At 41.2% G+C, this 4,688-nt stretch overlaps 1 pseudogene; it reads left to right on the plus strand.

Annotated features, from left to right (window-relative positions):
* The first annotated feature begins 246 nt into the window (after positions 1-246).
* Positions 247-713, plus strand: LOC140610090 (ubiquitin-conjugating enzyme E2 variant 1 pseudogene; annotated as a pseudogene).
* Positions 714-4,688: the final 3,975 nt, after the last annotated feature.

Consider the following 4,688-nt stretch of genomic DNA (forward strand, 5'->3'; position numbering starts at 1 on the left):
AATTTGCCAAGGAGGAGAAGAGGTGGTGGGGAGAGAAGGCAGAGGCAAATGGAACACGTATCAGGAAGCATGAGATGTGTTGGGGGTGGTGAGCTACAGCCCAGGCAGAGGCAAGGAGGCTGAGCTGCAGGGGAGGGGAGTAGTGGAGGCAAGTAGGAAGCCAGGCCAATGCAGTACATGGAGGGCTTGTGGGCTAGGCCACAGTGATTGGACTTGATCTCCTACACAAGGAAAAGTCATAGTGATGAAAGATGGCAGCCACCACGGGCTCGGGAGTAAAAGTCCCTCACAATTTTCAATTGTTGGAAGAACTGGAAGAAGGCCAGAAAGGAGTAGGAGATGGCACAGTTAGCTGGGGTCTAGAAGATGACAAAGACATGACACTTACAAGATAGACCGGGATGATAATTGGGCCTCCAAGAACAATTTATGAAAACTGAATATACAGCCTTAAAATAGAATGTGGACCTAAATACCCAGAAACACCCCCCCTTTGTAAGATTTGTAACAAAAATTAATATGAATGGAGTTAATAGTTCTAACAGAGTGGTGGATCCAAGGGCCATATCAGTGCTAGCAAAATGGCAGAATTCATATAGCTTCAAAGTTGTCCTGAAAGAGCTCCTGTGCCTAATGATGTCTAAAGAAAACATGAAACTCCCTCAGCCACCCAAAGGACAGTGTTACAGCAATTAATCAAAAAGAGAAACCACAGGCCCTCCCCTTTCCCCCCACCATTCGATTTGAGTAGTCATTTTCCACAGTAGTACATTTTCTAGATACGTATTGTAGACCTCAAAAGTACTGGAAAGGAAGTGCCCATTCAAAGGCAATTTATCTTAAGATACTGTAAATGATACTAATTTTTTGTCCATTTGAAATATATAAGTTGTGCTATAACAAATCATCCTGTCAGGTGTAACCACTGTCCACATATTTGAACTTCTGGGATCAAGAAAGTATATTTAAATTGATTCCCATCATAACCAGTGGGGCACTTCTAACTCAACTGTGAAAAGACACATCACATAATCACCTTGCTGCTGATTACATGGCCTGGGGTCTCTGCCTTCTCCCCTTCTCCTCCTGCTGGCTCCCTCCCTCCCTCCCTCCCTCCACCCACCCCTCCTGCAACAGCCCTCCAGCTTGGGATGGCTTGCTAGAATAGGCGTGAAGGTTTCAGGCTGCAGCCTGTGGGACTACTGCAGAGTGTGCAGGGGTGCTCCAGCTGCACCCCTGGTTTCTTTTCTTAAGTCTTAAATGATGCCTTCCCCCCTCCAAGCCATCATCCATTCTCCACTTCCCATGATCACCCTCAGCCGAAGCATAGATTGTAACCCCCTCTGCTCCCCTCTGAAATTGGCCTTTGGTGAGGAATTCAGGGCTTTCCCCATTTCTTCTCCCCGACCTTAATCGAGGAGTGCTGCTTTTTCCTTCTTCTTCAAGTCTCTTTTTGCACCATCACCACTCAATACTTCCTTGCTTTGGCTGGAAACCATCAGGTAAGGTTGAAAAGAGTCTCTGACTTCCCTCTTTTAGTTTGGAACCACATTTACTCTCTACTCTCCACCAGCCTGGAATGAATGTTGGGTCCTCAGCCCTGCCACCCTCTGCTGTCATTGTCAGCTGATGCTGGGTTTTTTTGCTCAGGTTTTGATAAAGTGAAAACAACAGTTACCAGGGGGTACTCAGACCTACCAGCTCTCAAAGTGCTTGGTGGTAAAACTTGGAGAAAGGCCACAGAAGACACTTGTAAGCACACACAATCCCTCTGAATGAATTGTTTTCTTTTCCTGTAATTGCTTTTGCTTTTAACAATTGAAGAAGTTTTAAACAGGGTTCTCATGTGGTCATCTTACAAATCCATTTGGGTCTAGTTTGGAATCTGACAACTGGAACAAAAAGAACTTTGGATTTGGTGCATACTTTGGTTTTGGTGCTGCTGCATCTCATGGTCCTCAGCAGGGATTGAGAAAGAACTCAGTGTGCACAGCAGATCCCTGAAATTGGTGGGCTTGACTTCCTGGCAAATTGCTGCATTTTTCCACTTTTCTGTTCAGGACCACTAAATGCTGAGATGTGGATGCATACCAAAATAAAAGTGATTTGTTAAGTTCTAAGGTTTTTTTTTTTTTTTTAAATATAGTGTTTGTGTAAAACCACCTTTTTGAAGCAGCAACTATCAAGTCTGAAAAGCAACCGATGTTTCCAATAATCTTTTTCTGGGGGATACCTTAATTCTAAAGATTTAACATCCTTTAAGTAACGTTGAACATAACAGTATTCCATAAGCAGATTTTTATTGTCAGACCATTGCCTGATTTTAATATAATAAAAAAAGGTGTGCTTTATTTTTTTTCAATGAACAAGTGCTTTAATAAGAAAGAAAATGGAAAATGAATTAGAAATCTTTAATATTTAAATGTAAACCAAAGTTTCTTGATATTATAAAGATAAATTTTAGTATTTTGGGGAGAATATATGGAGTAGCATTTCTGATCAAGACAGCAAAGTCCTGCATAATATATATTAAATAGTGTTTAGCGGTTACAGTTATTTCACTTGTAGAATCATGAAATGTGTTTAGTATTTGAAATAATTTTTTTTTATTGGTGTTCAATTTACTAACATACAGAATAACACCCAGTGCCCGTCACCCATTCACTCCCACCCCCCGCCCTCCTCCCCTTCTACCACCCCTAGTTCGTTTCCCAGAGTTAGCAGTCTTTACGTTCTGTCTCCCTTTCTGATATTTCCCACCCATTTCTTCTCCCTTCCCTTATTTTCCCTTTCACTATTATTTATATTCCCCAAATGAATGAGAACATATAATGTTTGTCCTTCTCCGACTGACTTACTTCACTCAGCATAATACCCTCCAGTTCCATCCACGTTGAAGCAAATGGTGGGTATTTGTCATTTCTAATAGCTGAGTAATATTCCATTGTATACATAAACCACATCTTCTTTATCCATTCATCTTTCGTTGGACACCGAGGCTCCTTCCACAGTTTGGCTATCGTGGCCATTGCTGCTAGAAACATCGGGGTGCAGGTGTCCCGGCGTTTCATTGCATTTGTATCTTTGGGGTAAATCCCCAACAGTGCAATTGTTGGGTCGTAGGGCAGGTATATTTTTAACTGTTTGAGGAACCTCCACACAGTTTTCCAGAGTGGCTGCACCAGTTCACATTCCCACCAACAGTGTAAGAGGGTTCCCTTTTCTCCGCATCCTCTCCAACATTTGTTGTTTCCTGCCTTGTTAATTTTCCCCATTCTCACTGGTGTGAGGTAGTATCTCATTGTAGTTTTGATTTGTATTTCCCTGATGGCAAGTGATGCAGAGCATTTTCTCATATGCATGTTGGCCATGTCTATGTCTTCCTCTGTGAGATTTCTGTTCATGTCTTTTGCCCATTTCATGATTGGATTGTTTGTTTCTTTGGTGTTGAGTTTAATAAGTTCTTTATAGATCTTGGAAACTAGCCCTTTATCTGATATGTCATTTGCAAATATCTTCTCCCATTCTGTAGGTTGTCTTTTAGTTTTGTTGACTGTATCCTTTACTGTGCAAAAGCTTCTTATCTTGATGAAGTCCCAATAGTTCATTTTTGCTTTTGTTTCTTTTGCCTTCGTGGATGTATCTTGCAAGAAGTTACTATGGCCGAGTTCAAAAAGGGTGTTGCCTGTGTTCTTCTCTAGGATTTTGATGGAATCTTGTCTCACATTTAGATCTTTCATCCATTTTGAGTTTATCTTTGTGTATGGTGAAAGAGAGTGGTCTAGTTTCATTCTTCTGCATGTGGATGTCCAATTTTCCCAGCACCATTTATTGAAGAGACTGTCTTTCTTCCAATGGATAGTCTTTCCTCCTTTATCGAATATTAGTTGTCCATAAAGTTCAGGGTCCACTTCTGGATTCTCTATTCTGTTCCACTGATCTATGTGTCTGTTTTTGTGCCAGTACCACACTGTCTTGATGACCACAGCTTTGTAGTACAACCTGAAATCTGGCATTGTGATGCCCCCAGATATGGTTTTCTTTTTTAAAATTCCCCTGGCTATTCGGGGTCTTTTCTGATTCCACACAAATCTTAAAATAATTTGTTCTAACTCTCTGAAGAAAGTCCATGGTATTTTGATAGGGATTGCATTAAACGTGTATATTGCCCTGGGTAACATTGACATTTTCACAATATTAATTCTGCCAATCCATGAGCATGGAATATTTTTCCATCTCTTTGTGTCTTCCTCAATTTCTTTCAGAAGTGTTCTATAGTTTTGAGGGTATAGATCCTTTACATCTTTGGTGAGGTTTATTCCTAGGTATCTTATGCTTTTGGGTGCAATTGTAAATGGAATTGACTCCTTAATTTCTCTTTCTTCAGTCTCATTGTTTGTGTATAGAAATGGCACTGACTTCTGGGCATTGATTTTGTATCCTGCCACGCTACCGAATTGCTGTATGAGTTCTAGCAATCTTGGGGTGGAGACTTTTGGGTTTTCTATGTAGAGTATCATGTCATCGGCGAAGAGGGAGAGTTTGACTTCTTCTTTGCCAATTTGAATGCCTTTAATGTCTTTTTGTTGTCTGATTGCTGAGGCTAGGACTTCCAGTACTATGTTGAATAGCAGTGGTGAGAGTGGACATCCCTGTCTTGTTCCTGATCTTAGGGGAAAGGCTCCCAG

The sequence above is a fragment of the Canis lupus genome, chromosome 2 (genome assembly GCF_048164855.1).
Source record: "Canis lupus baileyi chromosome 2, mCanLup2.hap1, whole genome shotgun sequence".
Lineage (NCBI taxonomy): Eukaryota > Metazoa > Chordata > Mammalia > Carnivora > Canidae > Canis > Canis lupus.